We start from the raw sequence: 24,964 nt of genomic DNA, 5'->3' as shown, positions 1-24,964 counted from the left end.
TGGGATGACTGCGCATGCTCGGAGGCCAGATTTTCCCACGCGCTGCGTTGCGGCGTCCATTTGAGTGGAGTTCCCCCCCCCCTTCTTTATGGCCGCTTGACTTTGCAGAGCGTGTGCACTCCGCCGCGGAGCCAGCAAAGGCTCGCTCGGCCGAAAAGGACCTTCGCCCATAATTAAACCGGTAGTTCTTCCTTGCCCATGGAGGAAGCGTTGCTTTTAACAGCCAAGCTAAACTACTGTTCTCTCCAAGCGGATCAAGGCTTTACTCACCCCTCTAATGACTTCAGACAAACACAGACTGACACAAACAGACTACGTATAGGGTTTTTTGCCAGAGCCAAAAAACACGTCTGCTCTCTGCAGAGGCAGGAAAATACTGGAGTGGGTGACCCCAAGACCTCACAGGAAGCACACGGAAGAGTTTCATCATTTCCTGCCTCTCTGCAATTGGTCGAGATCACACCCATACAAGATGCCCCACTCCTACAGTAGAAGTGGAATATAAATCCAAACTCTTCTTCTCTTCTCTACTAGTTTAGAGCAGTCTTCCAGAGTGGGTGAGGGTACTACACTCCATTGCTCATTCAGGAACCCAAGGAAGACAGTCCTGTTCCACAGAGCATTTGGCAGAGGGTTAATTTTTCCAGCAGATTTGACTGTGAATGTTGTTGATCCTATGCTTTTTAGTTCATTTGTATGTGTGAAGCTTGAGTGTTTTTTAATTTGTTTTAAATGTATTTTAATCTGTTTTGATTTTCTTACATTATATCCTTTTAACTTGTTTGCTGCATTGCTTGCTGCTTTGAGTACAAACAGGTTGTCAGCTTAGAGCTTGCTTGTGAAGAGTGGAAAGATGATAATGCAGCTTTAAGAATATGACTCACAAACAACTTGTTACTTTAGAAAGGAAACAGTAGTCCATTCTGGAAATGAACTCAATATTTTGACAAGAAACGAAGAACAAGCATTCTACTTATGTAGGTAGGATGGAGTGAGATTGCAGAAAGCGCATCTTGCCTTCAAGGCAATTTGAGAAACAAGAAAAGAAGGAAGTTAGCTAGAAGGAAGGAACCATTAAAAGTAGCACTGTAAGTAAACAAAAAAGATCTCAACAGAGCAGACAAGAGAAACGCTATAGGAAGTGAAGTATCAAGCCTTGCCAGCTTTACTGCCTCCTCTGAACTACAGTTGTGTTCTGTTTAAAGCAACATCGTACAGTCCTTCACTTCTAACAGGAATGAGGCAGAATAGTAATATTTCAAATTAATAAATAGAGAACTGGGCTCAAATAAGCAATGCACTTTACGAAAGCATGAAAATGCTGCCAAATTCTTTAATATCAACTCGACATGTAGTTAAGTGACTGGAAAAATATGGATGAACTTGAAAAGGAATCCAGTGTCTATTGATACAAAGCCATTCTCTCAACTACCAGTGCCATTCACTAAAGTAGAAAACATTGAAAGTACAGCTTCATAGAGTGGTGTTCCCTTGTTCAATACCCCACTACGCTGTGCCTGCTATCTGGTACAGCACATTCTTGACACACTGTCATGACACTACCAATGGCCACACCCCTCTTTTCCTCAAGGAATGCAAAGTGGGCAAGGTGGCAACATACATTTACAGAACGCAGTCACTTCCTTTCACACACTATCTGCTCCATCTGCAGCTTTCCATCCTTTTCCAAAAGCAGGTGCCCAGGTGCTTGGGGAAACCTGTGAACAGTGTAGAAGGGTCAAAGCATTGTTTTAAAATAGCACCATAATCTAAAAATTGAAATTCAAAGTTTGATTTCAGCATGTAACATTTGTCCTCTGTTTAGGGGATGTCACACAATCAAATGCTGTTGGATCCTAAGTACCCATCTATCAAAGCCTAAACATTGCTGCATCTTAACTGTCAAACAGAACACTCCTGCAAGCCTGCCGTCAAATAATGAACGCTTCTGTGTGTCAACTATTAATTCCCGTTAAGTATATGTACCATCAAGCAGCAAACACAGAAGCCAACACACATCAAACATTAATTAGATGTCAGCTCCTGATGTTGATTGTTAAATATTTGGGGAATATTTGAAGAATATTGCAATGGCAAAGATCTCCTGCTACTGAACTGTGGCTGTTGTTAGTGTAGCTTTGGAGGGGGGGATCACTCCCACTGCTCTGCAAAACTAATTATACGTACAAGGCCTTAGCAACACAGCTCAAGGCAGCAATCTGAAAAATATATAATTGCTGTTATTTGGGTTTTGAAAAGAGGATTGCAAAATCCTTACATTGTTCATGTCTTTCCCTCTTCTACACTTTTCACACTTGGGGTTCATCTGTAATTCAGGTATGTTTGCCTGTGATCATCTGAGCTGCTTTACTATCTCTACAATGCTAAGCAGTTTAATATAAATAAATAGTTGCTATTCTTCATTACAGCATTAAAAATGATTAACCAAACACTTTAATTGGTTAATCCCATGCTTTGCATCAGCAAGCAATTTTATTCACTGGACCAAGGTTTGCCTAACATGGCATTCTGGCCCATCTATAGAAAATACAATGCAAATAAAAGTAGTGTTTACCCAAGGGAGTGGGAGATCCATAGTGCTGATTAGAAATGAGGAATGAAAGTAATCTAAAGTACAGATGTGAATGAAAAGGTCATTTTTTTATTTCAGCAGTACTAAACTATGCAAATTGAAAACCAAGAATTCCCATAAAGGAAGTGGAACTTAGAAGAATCTAAAAGTATCTTATCTCTGGAATCCATTGCAGCAGTACACTTGAAAACTACTGTGAATACTGATATCTTTACACTGTTTTGCTCTCGACATTTCCTCTACAAGATAAATTCATTCATATAGGTCGGACTATGGCTGCTATAGACCTGCACAACTGATGACTCACTAAGAAGGATAGAGCCTGCCAGCCACATACCATGAGCTACCGTCTGATTTGCAACCCCAGGCAGGCAGCAATAACAGAAATGTGAACAGACCACATTACATGGAAGGTCCCAAGTTGCACCTGTTGCCACAATCATGGTCCCCAACTGCAACAAGAATTGGGTTTTATAGGCCAGGCTTCTGCATCGGCCCTTACAAGCGCCTTAATACCGCCGCAAGAATTCTGCGGCTGTGGAGGCGGAGGCCCGATCGCATGCAAGCACTCAGATCGGACCTCTGAGTGAAGGCCGGGTAGACGGCAGGCGGCTCCTGCATGGAGTCAGTCTTCGTTCGGATACTGCCAGCCAGCCAGTGGTTAGTTAATTCATCGCCGCATTACGTCAATCTTAGGGCCTGCTGGCGTCGGAGGACTACGCATGCCGGGCTTCGACGTACAGAAGGCTCGGACGACGTCGGGGACAAGGTTCGGCAATCAGCTGAAACAGCTGGCATGTCGTAGCTCGAGCTGGCGCTGGCAAGATGTTCGGCAGCGGTGCTGTTAAGCTATCGCCATACTTGAGGGGAAACAAACTGTTGAAAACCCTTTAAAGGGGTTGTTTTCAGAAGCGACTTGGCTTGACGCCTGGGAGGTGAGGGAATAACGCCAGGTTGGCGCTTGCTGCCGTTAGCAGCAGAAAAGCCTGTCAGTATCGAGCTCCTGGGGAACGGCGCTACCGCTCCCAGGGAGCCATAAACAGGCCGCGGCGGAACGTGCCATAGTCATGTGATTCAAGTCATTCTAGCTGCTGGAATCCATACATTTCAAACTGCTGGATCCAAGCAGTTCAGTCTTTTTATGAAACAAAATCTTGTACTAACTGCTCAATTCTAATCATAGTACATCTTGAAATGCGACTAGTGCTTGCCTTCCAAAGGTTCTTTATGCATGCAGGAGCTCTGATTTACATCCAGAGTTCGTGCAAACAACAGCTTCCCCCATTTACTTCAATGCTGAAGGCAGCTGTGCTCCAGATGAAGGTTCTCACAACACTGAAGGTAATGGGAAAACGTGCCCCAGGACTCCAGCCCGCTTCAGGCGGTGGCAGGCAGCACCGCTTGTGCGCAGGTGAGGGAGGAGTGAGCTGCCGCCTCCCTGCCCTTAAGCGTCGATTGGGAAGAGTCTGCGTGGCGGGGACTGTCACAGGACAAGGTGTGAGCTGGGCGCGCCTCTATAAAAAGGCAAGCGCACGGGCATTCAGCCTTCTTCAGCCTTCTTCCCGAGGCCAGCATGCAAGAGGAGAAGTTGCTTGCTGTTGCACTGGTTTTAGGCCTCTACAGCGTGTGCTAGGGCCACTTACATTCAGAAGAGCTTGGGCACAGGCCCGTGGGGGATTGGGTTGGAGCATTTGAAGGGGTCAAAATTTGGGGGGGGGGGTGCTTGGCGCTTGCGGAGCATGGCAGGCTTCTGCATCTGGGAAGCCTCATAGGTTGCTGCACGGCCTCAGCGAGCGTCAGGTGGAGGCATTCACACACACACCCTTTTTCGCTTATTTATGAGGATAAGGGCATTAGCAGAGGCAGTGCAGAAGGGACGTCAGGGCATGGTCTGGGATGCTCTGCTGCCTGTGGTGCGCGAGTCAGTGCTTCACTTCGGCCCTCGCCATGGTGTGGTTCTTCAGTTGGGGGAAAATGACATCTCAGCCCAGAAGGAAGGGTGATGGCACAACAAATGTTGACAGACTTACAAGTGTTGCATTGGCGGCTGCCAAAGGCCAAATGGTTCTGGTCCTGTTTGCTGGAATGCAGGTTATGGAGGAAGGCAGTAAACCCTGGAAAGGTTAACTGAACCAGGAGGAAAGCCTGCCAGGCCACGCCCAGGTAGTATGGGATATGGGTGGTGAGGTTATCCCGCAGTCTCAGATATCCCATGTGCTAGAAGCGCATTTTCGGCCAGTCGGAGTTCACCTGGCCAAGTGGGGAATGGACATTTGCCTTCATGCCATGAGACATGCTCTGCTGCAGTGGTTAAGCAGAACGTAATAGGCTGGTGACTCTGGGCTCGGAAAGCTGGGACGGGAGCTGTTGGTAACAGCTGAATGGTGGTTTTGGGTCATAGGAGCACATCCTTATCGGGAAGGCAGAGCTTGCATGCCTTCCCATGTTGGGGATCTCAATAAGAGGTCTGGGGGTAGTGGGAGGCTCGATGGTGCAAGCCTTGGGGCCACCCAGGCAGGAAGGGATGTCACTAAATGGGTACACACTCAAGTGACATCTAGTAACTTTCTGTTCCAACCCCCTCGGGGGGACGTTGCCAGGCAGTAGTTGCTGCCCAAAGGGCCCGGTGGTCAGCTGTGGCTGCCTGTATGCCAGGTTCAGCGTTTGCTGCCTGGGGGCCAGGATGTGCCCCCTTATGCTCGCCCAGCTTCCTATGTTGTTATTAACAAACGGGCTGCACCCAATTTCTATTCCAACTAAGTAATGAGTCAGTGGTCAGTGGAGCGAACCTCTGCACATCTGCACGCAAAAGCTTTTCACACAGGACCTGTCCAAGTGAGGAACTTGATCTTCCCATTCAAAAAAATTTTTTCATCCCAGCTAGAACTCAGACCTGGGTACCAACTGAAGTCAAACTTGCACTATCTGAGACACTGTGGCAATTCTTCCTTGGCTTCCCCTTAGAGTACTTTGATAGCAGAACTGTTCAAGCAACACCTGCAGCAGTAAAGTACACAGATTACTGTTATGGCCCAAGAAATAGTCATGGCTTGGCAAAAAGGACCGTGCTATTGCTGCCAATTACAAACAGCACCAGTCTGTAAGAGATTACAATACCGATGTGTCCTACAAGTTTGTCTCTCCAACAAAAAATGTAATGTTGTAACACATTAGGGATGCTCCCTTCTGCAAAACGCTTCAGAAAATACACAGCAGCACAGATGAAAACAAAGTTTTGCCCTCAATTCTGCTGGATTCTTTCTCCTCCCGCCTTCCCTTTTTTAATTAGATATTAGACACAGTTCAGAACATTGGATATTTGTCTTAAGTGTACAAAACTCGGTGAGGCGTCTTCAATGACAGCATTACCCTCCACTGAGATGCTTTTAAAAGGAAGAGGATAAGACGTCTGCACACCGGGCAACCTTCTGTTGACAGTAAAACATAGCAGCCACATTATCTTCCAGGTAATCAAGAAAGAGAATGTGGTCAGCCTTGTGTCAAGGAATACACTAGCGCGTGCACTTATCAATATGGCAGAACTGTCTCACTTTTTGTAGCAAGCATGTATGAGTAGTAGCTCCCAAGGAGCAATCTCATGTTCTTCTTGCGGAGTTTTTCCAGGACAATCCAGCAGGACCTGAAGTTGGAGTGTCATGCTTTCCAAAGGTGCCTCCCCCCCAATAACTGTAATTCCAAAGGCACAGCAAGGGAGAAAATGGCAGATTGAAGTCAATTTTAGGAAGCCAGGCCGAGGGTAAATAAATGGGTGAATTTTTTCTATGCTTAGGAATCCGACAAAGTTGCCATCTCTTATTTTCACAAAGTGGGATTCTTAACTTTGAAAGCATGTAGGCAGTATCCACTGAAAGTACAACAAGTTTTAGAGGATAGTTCTCTATCAGCCTCCCAGAGAAGAGAGAGAAGAACTTCTGTGGCCCATACCTGTTCCTTTTGTTTCACCTACAACAGTTCCCTGCCCCACTGATATTACTTACCCACTTTTATCTTTCTTACATCTCCATATAAAATCTACATAAGCTCCTCTCAAAATAGTACCTGAAGGCATGCAAACAAATAGGTCTGCTAAGTTTATGTCTTTTGTAAGTGCAAAATGTCCGTTTCTTCATCAGGGGGCACAAACAGCCCTGTGTAAAATACATTTGGAAATATGGAGTAGCAGACATCCAAATACTGTATACATACTTCTCTGCCCTGCATATCCAAAGCCAAATGAACAATGAACTGACACTTTTTTAAAGAAAAAAGAGAAAACATATTTTTATTGAATAATGTTTTTAAAATTTGCAACCTCTCAAATGATACAAAATACAACAGGAATACTCATAATGTCTAACCTACTATTTTAATTAGATGCACCAATTCTATGTACTAAAGGTGCCTGAAAGAGTTTGATGGTTTTCGCAGCTCACTTGTTCTGGAACAAATCGTTTAAAATAAATAAAACAAAATCAGCAAAGATTAAAAACAGGCAAGTCTGCTTTTTTGGCACGAAAGCATCCATTCTTCAAGGAAGCAGCTCTTTGGAAAACTAAAAGTGTACACCAGTGGAGGACAAACATCAGGGTAAAAAACAAGTCATGCTCATGAAAATGCAACACTATAAATGCCCATGAAGGCCCACATCTCTCCCCCCCCCCCACATTAAGCCAAGCAATCCAGTAACACAAAACATCTGACAATGTTCACAGCACAGTTTATTTTTTCGTCCAAAAGGGCAAAGAAAGGAGAGAGATTTTCCCATATCCAAGATTAGGCTTGGTTGGTCTTTTTAAAAGGATTTCAGATCTGCTTACCAAAGAAAAATTAACTTCTTGGAAAGAAAATGGATGTAAAACCTACACAACAGGCTTGCTGAAAGCAGTCAAATAAAAGGAAAGGAGATTTTGTTTAAAAAGAAGCATTATTACCAAAATCCTAGAGAGTGCTTTTTAAGACAACTGGTCAATGCAATGGAAATTCCTGAAGTCATAATGAGCCATGGGTCCTGTTCAGTCTGCCAAGCCACTCCCAACATATTTTAATCCACCCTTGGCAACTATCCCACATGCCAAATGCTGGGAGATAAGGAAGGGAGGGCTGCTGCCTTCTTGCCCAGCTCCAAAGCTTTCAGGGGCATCTCACCCTGAGAGAAGGGACGGAAATCAGCAAAGTAATTCTTACACTTAATCTGGTTCAGCAAAGTAATTCTTATACTCCTTTGCAACATCAGAACTCTGCCCCACAGGAACTGAAAGAGCATTTTTTACAGCAGGGATTCCCAATCTTTTCGAGCATGCAGGCACATGTCTTTTAAGTTTTTGTAAGGTTGTCCATTTTTGTTGACTATCTAGGGAAAATGTAGCCCAGTGCAAAATCTGAGTTTTCCGCATCCATCTCCACCATGACCAATCAACTTTTTTTGCACCAGGTCTTGAAGTCAGTGTATGGCCTGAAGGGGGGAGGAACAGAGGTGTGGGGGCGATTTTCCACCCCACCCCCCATGTGACTAAATGGCTGCAGCCTGGGGACATTTGACCCCATGTGTCCCCCTGGGTAATATGCCCCTGCTATCGGTTAGCTTCCAAGAGATGGGCAGATAGTTTAAAAGTACATAAGCATCCTCAACAATCAATGAACATTCTAATACAAAATTGATATGAGTAATAACTTCTTTCCCAAAACCCCAAATTATTGGAAACACCCAAAGCATATGTTGAAGGGACGTCTCCTGTGAGTTATAACACCAACAATGAGATATTTTACTCAGGCAGTTTCCGCACGGGTGGAATATGGCGGCCTGGGGACGGCAAAAACGCAGTCCCCAGGCTGCCATTCGCACAGGGGGCGCAGCTGCATCGCAGCCGCGCCGCCCTCGCGCCGCCCGACCGCCGCGAAGCCGGCATTTCCCCAGAGCGCTCGGAAGCGCTCTTGTTGGGGAAACGCCGCCTCGAAGCCACTGCCGAGCGAATGGCAGCGGCTTCAAGACGCCTCCCCCCCTCCTCGCTCCCGGCACTTACCTTGCCCCTGGGCCTCCGGTGCGTCACCGAGGCCTGGGGACACGCCCCCCTGCCCTGCGCCGCTGGAGCAGGCACGCAGGGCCTGGGGGGCATGTCCCCAGGCCTCGGCGACGCGCCGGAGGCCCGGGGACACGCCGGGTCGGCTGGGCGCTGGCGCTCCGCGGCACCGGCTGCCCGGCTCTTTCTAGGACCGTCCGTGCGGACGGTCCTAGCATCGTCGGGTTGGCGTCAAGTACGCCGACCCGGCCGCTTCCGCATTCGTGCAGAAACGGCCTTAGTCTTTTGCTGAAGAGTCACTGCGGTGCTATCCTAAGCATATACTTTGCTGAAGAAGCCTCAACTTAAGATCCATGGAGAGATCAGACATAAACTTTAAGAACATAGTTCATTGCTTTGGCTCAACAAGGAGATCTAGATCTTTATTCCATACATTCTTAAAACAGTACATATGATATTTATTAATTTACATCAAATATTTATGAACAAATACTGCTGGTTTCATTTTTTGCATTCAATTAGAGTTTCCAAGTCCAAAGGGGTCTCTGAGATACCTTATGCTGAAGGGCCATATTTAGATATCAAGAAATGTTGCAGTTGTAAATATTACCATTTTATAGAGGGTGACAAGTAATATCTAGACTTCAGCTGAGAAAATGATAAAAAATCATCATCATAATCTATCAACTGGTCCAATGTAAAAAATCCCCCATCAGTCTAAGCATTCCATTAAAAAGAGGGGGGGGGGACAGTCTCTAGCTGTTAAATTTTATATCTTTGGCCGTTGAGCAAGGGAAATATTCAGGTCTGGTCAAGAAGTTTGTACAGTTCCTGGTCCTAAAGCAGGTTTGCCCCACAATATTTCCCTCATGGTGCAATGGCGCAGAGGTTAAGTGCAAGTGCATTCCAGATCCAGCTGTGCCCCCGTCCCTGAATTCAACTGTGCGCCACATCCCTGAAAGTGTACACAGTTCAAGATTGGTCCTAGCCAAGCTTTAAACTATGGACTCCGCCTTGAAGTCCACAGTTTAAAGCTTGACCCAGCCAGACAGAGGCCAAGTCTTGAACTGCAGGCTCTTCCCTGCTTTATACTTTATACTACTGGCTCCACCTCTAAACTTCATGTGGCTTGGGAGGCAGAACTAGCAGTATAAAGCTGGACCCAGCCAGGACAGAACTTGCAGTTCAAGGCTGGTATCCTAAGTGAGGCTGCCAGCTAGAAATTACAGGGTAAAGCACAGAGCTGTGTCTGGAGAGAAGCAGCAAGACAAGGGAGCCTGAAGTCCGAGAAAGTCAAGTGAAGGGTCTGTCACAAAAGTTCAGAGTCAAGACGTCTGGTCTGAGTCCACAGAACCAGCGTAGTAGAAGGAGACAATGTAGCAGTCAACTCACTTCATTGCATCCAAGCCAGTGTGGTCTGCAATCCTCCCTGATATACAGCTTCCCAGGAGCCTAGCTTCCATCCTGTGAGAAATGTGATTCTTCCTGCTGAAGGAGATGCCTTCTCTAAGCCAGAAAACAGGCACTTTTCCTTTTAGCCTGCAGCAGACTCTACTGCACTGCCTCTGATGATGAGTAGGCCCAGGTGAGCTACTTGCCTGAGGCACCTCAACTGGGGCAGGGATGGATTGACAGCCTGCTTCTGCAGGCACTTGGGACTCTTGCGTCCTGGCTAGCCTGCTGTTCATCCTGCAGGGACTCTGGCTGCTCTGGGCTCAACCTGGTATGAGCTTTCCTAGCCTTGCTCTTCCCCCGAGAACTCCTCGCTCTCCAGGAGGCAGCCCACAACGTCTGGTTTCTGCAGATCTAGCTGTAAATGTAGGCTTCAGAGATGGAGCCTGCAGTTTGAAGCTAGACCCAGCCAAGCCCAATCTTGAACTGTGCCCCCTGCCATCAAACTCTGTGTGAGTTGTTCTATGCTTGCCCTGGATGCCATCTTTAGAAGATACACCCTCTGCCTCCTCTGTGGAGTGTATTCCTCTTATGCTAGACACCTTTTCAGCTTGATGAAAGATGCTGGTCCTACAGAGCAGAAGTGTCAGAGGGCAAGCATGTCAGATTCTATCTATGTATTGAAGCCCATCCACCCACCCCATTCCATATTTTTTAGGAAGTCTACAAACATTTATTTGCAGTATACCGGGAGCTTCTGGGGGAACAGAAGATTCATTTTTTATGTACTACTTCCAATCATGCATGGTAGGATCCAGACTTTATTGATTAGCTGCAGTAGGCTAATAGAGCTACCTCTGTGCAGTCTGAGCATAAACAAAACACAGATTCACTTTATGTTCTTCATTTTAAACAAAGCAAATAGTTGCTCCTCTAAAATAGTTCATTATAATTACTACATAAATAGGTGTATTATATTCCCAATACACCTTTTTGAGTGTATAGTGAAAATCTGTGCATTAAGAATGTTATCTAGGGCACGTATGCAATTCAGAGCCAGACTCACTTATTGTATGAATGTGTGAAATATATAAATACAGCTTTAAATGTGTTTGTATTTCTTTTATGATAGCCACAACAAAGCTGAATTAACAATCATATTTCATCCTTGCTACCGGTATATTTTTGTATCATATATGAACAGATGCACTCTACTTGATGCTCATTTTTAGTTCTTTACCCACCTTTTCCCCGCAAAAGAGTAACTGAGTATGTATGGGAAGAACTTTTTTTCCTACATCCTCCTCCTTCACAGAAGGGCACAGGGAGGAGAGCTTTGCCAGTTTCACAAGTGTAGATATCCCCTTCCACCCCACACACTGTTTGAAAAGTCAGGAGAAAACTGACAATATCAGCACTGCAAGACAATTTAGCTAAAGAGCAGACAAGAGCCTGGGATAGATAGGTGGAAGAGTGCCTTCTTCCAATCTAGAAGTGAAGGATCCCAAGACATTTAAAGTGGGGAAAGCATAATTTGCTGTTGTGATATCAGTAGAAGTTATCCCAAGTGATAATTAAAAGAGCTTTGAATGCATTTCTTCTCCCTAGTACACCAGCAATTTTGCTTGGTTCTAGCAGACCCTGCTAGACTTCCCTATTTGCAAGATGATCTAGTACCCCCTTTTTACTTTTTCCATAGAAGTACTGTACACGAGACATTTGGTTCTTTTCCATTACTGCCATGGGATAAACTCCTTTTGAAATCTCACTAGCGGACTACTTACTTTTCTTTGTACTCCCACTGAAGTTGGGAAATAGCTATTTCAAAACAGATGTAGGAAGAGAGGCTAGCAGGAGCCAACTGTCTTCAGGGCAGAGTAACAGATGTGTAGCATTCCCCCCCTTTTCCCCCATGAGCTATGCTGGGAAAACAGCACCTTCCTTAATTGAAGGCAACTGCAATCTCTCTTGGCTGCATACTGCTTGAGAACATACTGGAACCAATTCAGGGCAATAGGATTCCTGTCCCTGCTAAGAATGAATTCCCCCTTAGGAAGTATTTTGATTCCACAGTTTTAAAAATGCACACTTTTCTAATAATTTGATTTTCTCTCAGATATTTTTAGATCTGGAACTGATACTTTGCAGAGGTGCTTGTCAAGAAGCACTTTTCAATTAAAATACTGTTCTTTCAATTTATGGTTTCCTTTTGAACCCCTCCCCAGTGTTTCAGGTAAGAATGCCGTTCCTGCATCTAAAAATTCTCCCCTACTCAGTTCATTTCCTTGTGTCAAGAAGCACCACATGGAGACCCAAAGGCATTAATCGAAACAATTGATTTTTTCATTAGCCACAGATGTAAATGGAGCTTTTAAATCAGATTTTAATTGCAGCTGTCCTATACAAGGTGTTCAGTGTTGATGGTACTCTGATCAGCCTCTTGATTCAAGCAATGCTTTTAAAGATAACATTTAATCAAAGTAAATAATGTACATTAAATAGCCAGAAAATATGTATGGAAATTCAAACAATATTTTGATTGCTTTGATACTAATTTAAAAACTTCATAAATTTAAAAGCTTTTAATTAGTTTATTGACAGTACTTATTCATGATAAGAGCCCTTCTTACAACCTTCTGGAGCAATTTACTTCCTACAGCTAACCTTGGTGGTACATGCTGTTCAAACTCTCAAGAAAACTGTGTCTGCATCTCGAAGAGTTAGATGGCACTCTTGCATTTTTTTTTTAATGATTGGAGGTCTAAGCCAGTCCTGGTATTAAACTACCCCTTCCAAAAAGTCGTCCAGAAATATTAGGAAATTGGCTGTCTGGTGCCTAAGCAGCCACACAAAACAGATAAATCCACTATCTAGAATTTAGTATCTTCTGCTGTACATTCTTGTCTGTTTCCTCTAAGACTTGGAGATGCTGCCATTCTTCTTAACATTAGAGTAATAAAGACAAGGACTAGTCCCCCTGTCCCGCCCGCAGTAGTACCTACCATATGTTTAAGGTGACCTTTCAGGCAACATCTCTATTCTTCAGTCAAAAGAAAGGATCCACTTTTTCCTCCCAGGTTTCCCAACTTTTCAATATCTGGCTGATTGTTACCAATGTTTTCTGACTGTTTTGTTGATTTTGATACCATGTTTTTAGATCTTGCACTTACTGTAATATTTTTGTTTACAATCATTACTGTGGCTTGTCTTGAAAATAGTTTTATTTTGTGTAGATTGGTAACCAACAAATTCAATAAAATAAAAATAGTTATCCAGTTAAGTGCTCATGATAGTTATGCAGGTGCATTTCATACCTTCATTGTTGTTATCTAGGAATATCACATTTTCCCCAGGTACAAAATAATGCATTTTGAATACTCAGAAAGAACATCCCTGTCCAAAAATGGAACTATTTTAAGGGAACACATTCAAGATGCACACAGCAAAGAGGAAACAAAGACACATTTATTGTGCAAAAAAACTTGATTGTGCAGAAAGGCACTTAGAATCCCAGAGGCTTCTGAAATACGGCAATGGAAATATCAGGTCACTCATCAATTCCACAGTGGGGTTTGACATTTCTTTTTTCAGTGTGACCTCTGACTATTGATAAGCTCAACCAACTATGTTCTACCACCTACTGCTCCTTGTTAAAAACAGATACTGCAGCCACAGTACAAAAGTCCCAGTTCCCAGGTTCACCTCACTCAAATCTTGAAATATCTCCCAACTTCAGCTGGTTCAACGTCAGACAACTATTTAACACAAGACACAGCACAAGCTACAAATAAATGTAATGTCTGTGTAATTCTGGAGGTAGATGATTGTAAAGAAATGCTTACAGAACATTCCCTTTGTAACATTACTGCTGCAGTGAAAGCCCATATCCAAGAATACATTCCTCAGTAAATGTGTCTCTTTCAGTCCAGTAGTGATCTTTAGGCCAAATGCTGCAAAATTATTCTCTGTTATCTTAGGTTCCCTCAGAAAAAGAGACAGAGAGTGGTGCCATCAAGTCAGAGCCGACTTATAACGACACCAGAAAGAGGCTTTCAAGGCAAGTGAGAAGCAGGGGCAGGGGTTGCCAGTGCCTTTCCCTACAGTGTCTTCCTTGTTGGTATCCATTCCAAGTATCGACCCTGCTTAGCTTCCGAGATCTGATGAGATCAGGCTATGGCATGGCACCTTCCCTTCTTCCCCCAACAGAGGCGGACCGCCCATTGGGCAGAATGGGCAGCAGCCTTGGGCGACGAAATTGCAGGTCACGTGAGGGGCGACAAAATGTCTGACTGGCCCGACGGTCTACCACTCTGGATCTGCACGACCGGCCGGGTCAAGCCACTCAGAGCAGCTTCTCAGCAGAAGCTGCAGGTTCCACTCACTTGGAGCTTGACGTTGCATGAGTGAGTGAGTCACATGGGGGGAGAGCTCCGCCTCTGCCTCCTCCGCAGTCCCGTCTCCACCTCCATCTTCTCCTGCAGCCTGAGCCTCCGCTCCAGCCTGGCCCTAAGCTGTTGGCTCTGCCTTGGCACAACTTCCCACTCCACTCTCGGGAGACTCAGAGCAGTAGCCGCAAGCCGGCAAGGCAGCCGCCGCCCTAGGGGTCTCCCACATGCCGCTGCCAACCACCACAGCCTCTCCTCTCCCTCTGCTGCCCGCTTTCCTCTCTGGCCGGGGACCGGGTCGCCCCCCACGCCCGGGCAGGCCGCCCCAAAGCAGCAGCCGCCAGCCGGCAGGGCAACTGCCGCCGCCGCCCCCAGGGTCCCTCAGATGCCGCCGCCGGCCGCCGCAGCCTCTCCTCTCCCTCTGCTGCCTGCTTTCCTCTCCGGGCCAGGGTCCGGGCCACCAGCCGCCAGCTGGAAGGGCAGCTGCCACCGCCACCGCCCCCCCAGGGGTCCCCCACATGCTGCCGCCAGCCACCGGCCACCAGCCACCAGCTGCCACGGCCTCTCCTCTCTTCTCCCTCTGCTGCCCGCTTTTCTCTCTGGGCTGGGGGCCAGGTCGCCCCCCATGCATCAGGGCAGGCCGCCCCAGAGCAGCAGCTGCCAGCCAGCAGGGCCGCCCCAGAGCAGCAGCTGCCAGCCAGCAGGGCAGCCACCCCCCCCCCCCAAAGGTCCCTCATGTGCCGCTGCCAACTGCTGCGGCCTCGCCTTGCCCTCTACCGCCCGCTTTGTGGGGTTTTTTGCTTTTGTTTTGTCTTTTTACTACTGAAGAGAAATAAAACCACTTCCACTTATTTAGGTCTAGGGCAGTGGTGGCGAACCAATTGGCCATTCTGGCAGGGGCTGATGGGAATTGTAGTCCATGAACATCTGGAGTGCCATAGGTTCGCCACCACGGGTCTAGGGGGACAAGTGGAGAAGCAGACAGTATCCACAGTGAACTCCATCAGGCCTAGCTAAAAGTATAGAGAAAGGATACCAAACTTCTGTGCTCAAATTGTAAACAACTTTGTTCCTTGCATATACTCATACACAAAAGTCTGCAAAAAGCAACACTGGCAACTGCACTAGATCAGAAATAAAGCAGACATCAGCTTTCAGTAGCAAGGAAGAGAGTGGGATCTATGATGAAGCTTCAGCCGACAACTCTTTGGATCCGGTCCTTGCTGGCTTAAGAAAGCAGTAGATGCAAAGTGGAAAAGAGCTACAAGTTGGAGATCGTGGGCAAGAGGCACCTAGTATAATATAGTCAATACGCCTCAACCAACTGGTCCGTCAAAGATGGAGCTATTGAAGAAGACGGAGAGGCATCAGTGTTTCTTCTTTTAAACATCTATTCCCACCAGGACTGCCTCACCCATCTATAAGCTCACTCCCATCAGAGTGGCCTTCAATGACAGATTTATCATGGGATGACTGATGCTCACAATTTCTTAAGTCCAGGTTATTAAGTGATAACTGCAATCAATATGTAAATAACCTGACAGGATAAACTCATTTATCAGAAAATTTCAAAAGTGCTGCTCTCATTCTGAGCCTCATGAAAGACTTTCTCCCCCCAGTGTATTTAAGATGCTGAAATGGTGTTTTTTACACACACACACACACACACACACACACACACACACACACACACACACACACACACACACACACATATACATACATTTTGGCAGGCAGTGGCAAAGACAACATTGTGTTGAGAACTGAAATGCTGACCAAGCTGTTGTTTATTCAGAACTCACAATTCCGACATTTAAAAAAGAATGCAAAAGAATCACTCTCTATGTACAGCTCTGAATGGCCATCAGTCTCTTGTCAGGAAAGAGTTTCTCAATCACTCCAAAGCTTCTTTACCATGTGACCTCCTGATCAGAACATTATTTTATTATTCCCACTCTCTACAGGAAATCGCAGCTGCAGCTGCATATCAGATCAGGCAGAGTAGCTGCTGCCCTTCAGAACAAACTCCTAAATGACTCTTCCCCAATGTGTTGGGCTACGTGATCTAATCTTATACCCAGGAGCACCAAGGCTCTAAGACGCTGCACGCACCACAGTTTTACAGTGCTTAGAAAGATGGCACGCCCTGTCTACCACCAAGAAATTAAACCTTACAACTCTCTACTGGTACTAAGCAAAGCAAGAGGGCGGAAGCATGCTGTTTCGATGCATCTGTACTCAGAAGCAAGCCTCACCAACTCCAGCAGGAGATGCTTGCAAGGAAGCAAGCTCAGCACTGCAGCCTTGTGTTCTTTTGTTCACTGAATACCCACAGCAAAGTTCCAGACATCACTCTTCACTTGCTCCTCAAGACTGGGCTGTCAACCATCAGAGAGTGTTCAGGTTTGAATTGTCCCACATACTACAGGCTTTCAGGAACTTTTGTCACCTTTTCATGTAGAGAACCTGTTTCATTCTCCTTTGATCTTTTTTTGGTGCCTGAGAGTGCCCATGCCTCATCATGTTGGGTAGAGAAGCCATGTCAAGCTTAACAGTGGTGAGAGACTCCTGTCTATAAGGGAACAAGAAAGCTTTCAGAACTTTAAAGGAGAATGCCTTCGTTGTTCGTCTGAAGCTATTTGCACTGCCAAAAGCTTTACAAAATCTCTGCCAATGCATGTCAATCCTGATCTAAAACACACAGAGTTACCTGAATCCCAAGCACCTCAATCAGGGTTTGGTAACTTTGATAATACTCCTCGCATCTGCTACAGCAGCCCTTCTTCATAGCAGCTTTGCAGCACATGTGTGCACATACACACGGCTCATTCAGTACACTTCCCTGTCTCACTTGCAACCAAATCATCACTCAGCGTTAAAAGATAAGCTGCTAATTAAATTCTTGGCAGTGGGCACTTTAAATGAAAGCACGTACAGGAACAATACAACAAAAGAAACCTAGATATCCATATTTAAGTAAAGGGGTAATGACAGTCTTGCATGTGGCGTTCTTCCTTTTTACCCATTAGAACCTAACTGTTCCCCCTCTTGAGTCTAAATACTATAATAAAAAACCTTTTGCCAAGTCATTACTGTGCATGCACAGTAGTAGCTTGAAGACTTGAAGAGTCCATTTCGAAAAGAACACGATTAAAGCAATTTGCTGTTCTACAGAGTACCCTTCTGTGGTTTTTTTTTAAAAGTCATTTTAAAAGCTGCGTTTTGAGCACAGGACCCCTATGGTTACTGGATTTGCAGCACAATAAAGTCAGTATCTCTTGCGAGATCAAGCATGTCTCTTTAATGCATGCTTAAGGTGAGAGAACTACCATGCTGAGCAGCATCTCTCACCCTAAGGGCTCTCAAAGTGACATGCTTAATTTGTCAAGAGGAGTCAAGGCAGTCTCCATTAATATTTTGTGAAGCATCTGGGCTTTTGTTTTTGTTTATTCTTTTCCCCCAAGACACTGGAAACAAGTCTAGCTGAGAAGAAGAATGCAGAAGTACACTTTTCATAGGGCTGGGTTCTACGCACCTCCTCCTTATAATTCAACTTCTATGCCTGCACAACAACACAAAGGGTGAAATCTCCCCTTAGCTTCAGACAGCAATTTCACTGGGTCAGGCAACTCCTGCCATGCATGCCAACCTAATCAATGAATAAGTGGGAGTAAATGAAACATCAAAGATAAAGCAAAAAGCAGTTCACACTATGTAAGGCTCACATCAAGATTGCTGTCAAACCAAGTTAGTTTAGTAGCACCCAAGGATCCCCATAAACCATACAGAAGCACAATGTCCAGCTGAATTATCCAGCGGCCGTAGCCGCCACACACTCGGAAACGCCCCGGAGCCCAACAATGCACCCACTCAGCTAACAAAATCAAAGCAATCTGTGCATGACAACAGTTACAGTGCCGTCATAATGCTACTGACGATAGTGTCCAAATAGTAGAACGATCCCATGCCTATTTCCAAGGCTAGTGGTTTATACAAGTCTCTGGGGCTGGGATGTAAATTCCTTATTAGTCAATAGTAATTCCAATGTTTCAAGAACTGAACTGGTTAATGTATCCTGGGCTATGATCTGCTGCCAATTCTCTAAGCTGCTGAAAAATCTAAGAGAATTTTGCAGCAACTTAGAGAATCAGCAGCAGATCTCAGGGGGGGTTGATGTAAGAATTCGCCAGGCCCGGCGCGTTGGCGAACAAAAACTAAATTTTAGACGGAAAGAAATGTTCGGTGTCCGGAAAACCCGCAACAGATACGCATGCAGCACCAGTTTTTAAAAGCGACAAACGCTGATCGTAATATTATCGTACGTTGAGGAACGGTATCGGCGAAACCATGCGCAATAATTATCCCAGGAGATGCTCCAAATTCCCTTTATTTACGGCCTCCACTACTATTATGTGGCATTTGACTAATGGTGGATAGCCCATTGTATAAATTCCCAGTATTTTCAGCAAAGATTACCCGCTTCGCACCAGGTTACATCATGATATATGGCGCTGGACTCACTTTAGAAGGTCGTGCTGATGATTTGTAACATATAGAAAGGGCGGGGGGGAGCCCTACAATCTTATCGGATAAAATGTTGCCTTGGAGGTCACGCCTTTTTAATTTGTGCACTCAAAGTCAATGATCACAATTAGAGAGCCATATGTCATGCAATAACAGGTTCTTCTGCTATGAAGACATGTCACTCATATACCATGTTATTCAGACGACAAGCAAAAGTGACAGCTTTGCTACAAAATGAAGACCAAACATCCCAGATAAAGGCTGTCATTAAGCAGCCTTCAAAGCTCTTGTGAAGATTATTATACCTTCCCTCCATCAAAACGAATCAAGCTGTACAAATACAACTGCCAACATTCCTTTGAAACACAGACTTGTGAAATACATCCTTAAGCTTTTGGATTGTCATTTTATTTGTGGTGTCAAGTTACCAATAGAAAAAGTCATCCAGCTGGTTCTGTTTCGCTCATGCCTATCACTTTTCAGAGGAGAACAATGCTGGGGACTGGAGTTGGCGAAGAGTCTGACCATGCATGCAAGGGATCTAACTCCTGGCCCTGGAACTTAGATAAAAGGGAGGAGAGAGAAGAACAATGTAAGTCACTTTGGGTCCCCATTGGGATGCAAAACAGGGTACAAATCCATTTTCAGTGTAAGTTCTCTTACAGGGTGACCAACCTCCAGGTGGTACCTGGACATCTCCCAGAATTCCCAGAGAGATTTCCCTAGACAAAATGGCTTTTTGGAGGATGAATATTACACCCTTCTGAGGTGCCTGCCTTCACCAAACCCTGCCCTCTCCAGCATCCACCCCCCAATCTCCAGGAATTTCCCAACCCAGAGTTGGCAGCCCTATCTAAGCACATCCTTCGTTTTCCAACATCTGACTAACAGGTCATCCGATATTTCTGTAGTTTAAATACAGGCAATATAAATTATATGACAGAGGGTTAAAGTATCAAGCAATCTTCAGCCTCAACACTTAAAAAAAAACCTTCTTATTGAACAGTTATTTGTTTTGCTTGTGACATTATTAGCAAAGAGAAATGCAGCTGAGACCTTCTTTTCCAAACACTGAACTTTTTACGACTTTCTGAATAAACCTTTCTTTTTTATTTTGTTTATATTACTTACATTTGTAGGATTACCAGGCCCAGGAGATCAGGGGTGATAGCGGGGCATGGGGGGTGGCCATTAGCTGACAGCATGACATCACTTCCAGGAAAACCCAGAAATGATGTCAGTCCTCTGAGAAATGACTGAAAACTCTACAGTTTTTCTTCCACTGTTGGCCAATGGCCATTTTTAATATATTCTTCAGCTGTCTTTCAGAGCAGCAGCAGGAGATGCCTGGTAGAGACAGGGCATACCTCACCCCCCTAGAGGACAGGCAATCCCATTTTAGAAACTTCTCTTTGTACCATCTCATAAATTCTCACCTAGCCCTTTCTTAAAGAAAAAGACAAGAAAACTTCCGTATCATTGCAGAAGTGCCCTACTCTGCTAACAGGCTTTTTGTAAAACTCTGACTGAGCTACTCTTTGAAAGTTGTGTCTTTCAGCAGCACTAGGGGGCATGTACCCCCACTGCCTTTGGAAAGTAAAGCTACTCTCACACCCAGTACGCAGTCATAACCAGCCTGATTAGGGTCTGAATTTTTAAAAAAATCATTGTTTCAGATATTTGTGTACTGCCTTCTCCCTTCAGACTCGAGGCTAAATACAAAAACATAATTAGCAAGATATAAACAAAACACATAGGGTAAAAATATAAATTAAGAACAACTATTTCACATGCACACGAAGAAATTAACAGCAAACACCCAGAGATTAAAAACCACAGCCCAATTGTCTAAAACACTTTATTCCTTCACCAAATGCTCTCTGATATAAAGCTATTTTAAACACCATCCCAAATGCAGAGTATGAAGACACCTTCCACACTCAATCTGGTAAGCTATTTCTAGGAGTATGGGGGAACAACCACCAGTGGTTGTGTGATGTCACTTCCAGAAAGGGGGTGGAAGTAAAGTCACACCTCTTTAGGAATCTATGGAAACTCTACAATAAAACTATGGAATTTCCACTGATTCTTAGAGAAGACTAACATTCCTTCCAGGTATTCACAGAAGTGACACTGCTGTCACCAATTTTTTTTCTCTCACTGCCTCGCTGAGTGATAATGGGAACAGGGTGTTGCTGGTGGGAAATCTCTTGCCATAGCAGGAGACCTAGCAACACTAGCCATTCAAGAGTACTACACCTACCACTGAGAAAGCCTACTAGCTACTGCTACTGCTATGCTACTGCTATGCTACTCTTTTACTCCTAAAAGAGATCACCACACGGAGAAATTGGTCTGAAAAAGAGAATTAATGCATGGTAGTATATCAAGATATGCAGCACAATAGGCATGAGGGTTCTAGGCTTTAAAAAGGCTTTAAAGGGCTGCCAAGTCCCCACATTCCAGGCCTGAGATGCCCTGGGAAGCGCCTGGTGACATCATGGAGCAAGACTCAGTGATGCCATGCTGAATGGCATTGTTGACTGACAGTACTTCCACACACCACCAGGAAATGTACCATGTCTCTGAACTAGGTTGTTTATTCACCATATACTTTTTTAAAGGAAGTTAAATATGTGCTAATTTTAAAAATGTTATTGAACAGTTATATTAGCATCAATTTCTGTTTTACCACTGTAGTATTTACAACATTCAGGTATCAATAGAAATTTTTAAAAAGGCTCTCCAGAATGTGAGCAATGAGATTTCTGCTTGCTGCCTTGAAATGATGAGAACCAACACCAAAACCACAGTCTCGGGGGAAAGCCCTAGCCCAGGGGTAAACCTCCAGGTTTCCAGATAAAACTAGGAACTAAGCACCCCATCAGCTCCTGGCTTCAGCATGGCCAATTGGCCATGCTGGTAGGGGCTGATGGGAATTGTAGTTCCTGAACATCTGGAGAGCCACAGGTTCCCTACCCCTGCCCTAGCCTGTGGGTTTTGTGATACTATCTGATTGAGGTGCTCTATATTTTAGTCTTTGTACTATACCTTGAGTTGGAATATTTGCTAGCATTTACTTCCAAAATACATGTTACTAGGAGGAAAATAATCTGCAAAATTCCCCAGATACGCAGATACAATTTTATTCCATTTATAATTTAACCAGTATCTCCATCTATATCAGCAGAGGAATGGGCATATAGTTACTTTAGAGCAAAAAATGTATGTTCTAATTTTACCTCCTTACTTTTATGACCTCTTCTATAAGTTTTTAAGATAGTATTTATAGGACTTTAAAAATATTTCTTCAACTAAGCAGGCATAGCATGAGGGATCGGTTTCTTGATGCTAGCTAACATTCTAGAAAACTTTGGTCAATATACTGATCATGTTTTCTACTGGACTTGTAAGACACTTTACTGTATGTCAGTACAGAATTCTTTACTGTATGTCAGTACAGAACCACAGTAATTAAAAGCATCTAGTGACTTGTAATTTTCATCAATGCTTCCATTCCAAAAGTATAGGGAAGCTGAATCTTTTCCAGAATTTAAGCATTCAGATATCTGGTGTACCATAATTCCTAACAGCACTAGCTATAAATTGAAAGGCCTCTAGTTGTTAAATTTGTATCCCATCTACAGAGGAGTCCCGGAAGTCATATTTACATAAACCATTCTGACCAAACATAAAAAAAACCCAAAAAACAAAAGAGTCAGAATAACAAAACCAATGTCACTGCTGGGAGTGCTGGACTTAAACCTGGCTTCAAATTTCTACTCAAAGACAAACCAAATTAGGTGATCAAGGACCTTACAGGTTTGTTTGAGAATAAAAGAGGAGGGGAACCATGCATATTATTCTCAGCTCTTTGGATGAAAAGCCACATTCACAGTCAGAGGTGTATCGGGAGGAAATGGTGCCTGGGGACAACATCAGCTCTGGGTGCTCAGGGGTGGGGCTCAAGGGCAGCCATCCAAGCCCCCCCCCCCGCCTCCCTGCAGGCTGCCTCCTGTCCAAGCCGGCCTGCAGGGAGGTGAAGGGCGCAGGGTACTGCGGCAGATACCCGGCAGGGAGAGGCCTCCTTGCTGCATGGCTGGGCCCAGCCTCTCCCACCACACAGAAGGCCTCTCCCCCATTGGTGCATCCGGCCTCTCCCATGGTGCACGAGGCCTCTCCCCTCTCCAGCAGCATGATAGGCCTCCCCACTGTGCAGTTGGGCCCAGCCTTGGGCACTGGCGAGTGGTGCCCCAGCACAGGGGGAGCCGCCGGGTTGCTGTGCCACAGAAGAGGCCAGGCGTGGGGACCTGGCCGGCACCCGGTGCCCCCCACATGACCAAATAGGCAGTATGCCACTGTTCCCAGTTCAACAGGGAGTAAACACTGACCAATGTCCACATGAAATCAAAGAGCTCTGGAAAGTGGCTCTGGCTGGGTTACCAACATCCATACAGAGCCTGTTGTTCTCGCAGAATTTTCTCTGATCTCCACACTACAGAAATCAATTCCCCTAGAGTAAATGGCAGCTTTGGAGAACAGACTCAATGGCATCATACCCATGCTCTAATTCTGCCTTCACAAGCACCCCCAATCTCCTGGAATTTCACATACACACCCCCAGATGGAGTTGGCTACCCTAGCTCTAGCCAGAGGCACAGCACATTCTTTACCTATAGAAGGCCTCAGGTTTGCCATCTGACTTAGAGCCCATAGTACTGAATCACACTTAAAGGGCTTCACATCAGAGGTATCAGGAAAGATCTTTTTGTATCTGAGACACTGTACACACATTGTCGGACATTACACTATTGCATGACTACAGCAATCATTTGTAATTGACCTTTCTTGTGAGGACAGTAACAAATTATTGTGGTACAACACAATCATGGTACAGAGACCAGCAAAGTGTGGATGCAACTTCAATTGTCGAACAGTGCTGCCAGTCAGAATGGACACGTATTCATTCATTTAGAAATGGGGAAAATATAATGTTTTTGAAAAAAATAATAGATTCAGATTGCAGCATCTGAACCTCATGGGATACCGCATTATTGTTACATAGTTAGCAATCACTCCCAGCTGGATTCTCCTGGGTGGACTATGCAATCTAGATGGTGAATGATTGCTACATCCTTGCATGGCAAGATACTGCTCTTTCAGTATCAACTCCTTGCCCCCTGTCAAGAGTATGAAAATAATACATAGTACACTCTTCTATAGCAGTTACTTGCAACTGGAATGGAATGTCCACAAAGGATAAGCTCATGAACACACTGAGCTGCTTTATACTGAATCAGGCCATTCGGTCAGTCTTGTCTACTCTGACTGACGGTGACTCTATAGGGGCTCAGACGAGGATTTCCAACTCTGGATTGGGAAATATTTTTCCTATCAGAGGAAAAAGGCACTTCCCTACCCCATCCCACTAAATGACTCAATAATGCACTTCCATTGCTAAAGCCTTTCTTTTACAGCTCCAGTGGAATGCATCCCATATTTTACCTTCTGTGTCAGATTACATGGGCTGACCTTGATGAAAATGTTTCCCAAGAGTCCCAATACAGGACTGCAAATTAGCAACATATACTATTTTAGTATTTACGATTTTCAACCAGGGTTCACTGAAGATTGGGGCAAAAGTATACAAAATGCAGATCCTGAACAGGAAACAGCTGGGTCCCGGGCACAGTTGAAGATCAAAGTTGTGCAAAGGTGACAAAGTGTCTGCTGAGGATCAGTTAGGCATTGTGATTCCAGAGCAAGAATAAAGTCAAGAAACAGTGTTACTTTTGCATACATCAAAATAAAAGAAAAAGAGAGCCAGCACCAGGTTTGGGCTGTTCTCGCAACATCCTTCAGAATCAGGCAAAATCAGCAACAACTTTCAAGTAAAGGTGAATTAGAGAGATCCAGTGACCTTGCAGATGAAACAGGCCATAAACTTGGCTAAACACAGAATAGTGGCAGTTATTTGTTTCTTTTATGCTAAAGGTAGCCAGTTCATTCCAGCTGCTGTCCAAGTCTACAAAGCCAAGTTTCTTTTCCAGCTG

General features: G+C 44.8%; 1 protein-coding gene across 5 annotated transcripts in view; it reads right to left on the bottom strand.

Moving 5' to 3' along the window:
• TSPAN4 (tetraspanin 4) overlaps positions 1-24,964 on the bottom strand; it is a 672,180-nt gene that overhangs the window by 615,174 nt on the left and 32,042 nt on the right. Inside the window, exon 1 of one of the 5 annotated variants that reach the window (XM_048486904.1) lies at positions 11,787-11,807. The exons of the other annotated variants lie outside the window; for them this stretch is intronic. The gene's annotated coding sequence lies outside the window, so the exon portion shown is untranslated. Of the gene's footprint in view, positions 1-11,786; positions 11,808-24,964 lie in introns of those variants that run through there. 5 annotated transcript variants of the gene reach the window in all.

Source organism: Sphaerodactylus townsendi, linkage group LG02 (assembly GCF_021028975.2).
Source record: "Sphaerodactylus townsendi isolate TG3544 linkage group LG02, MPM_Stown_v2.3, whole genome shotgun sequence".
In the NCBI taxonomy this organism is placed as follows: Eukaryota; Metazoa; Chordata; class Lepidosauria; order Squamata; family Sphaerodactylidae; genus Sphaerodactylus; species Sphaerodactylus townsendi.
This window is presented reverse-complemented; position numbering and strand designations above follow the sequence as displayed.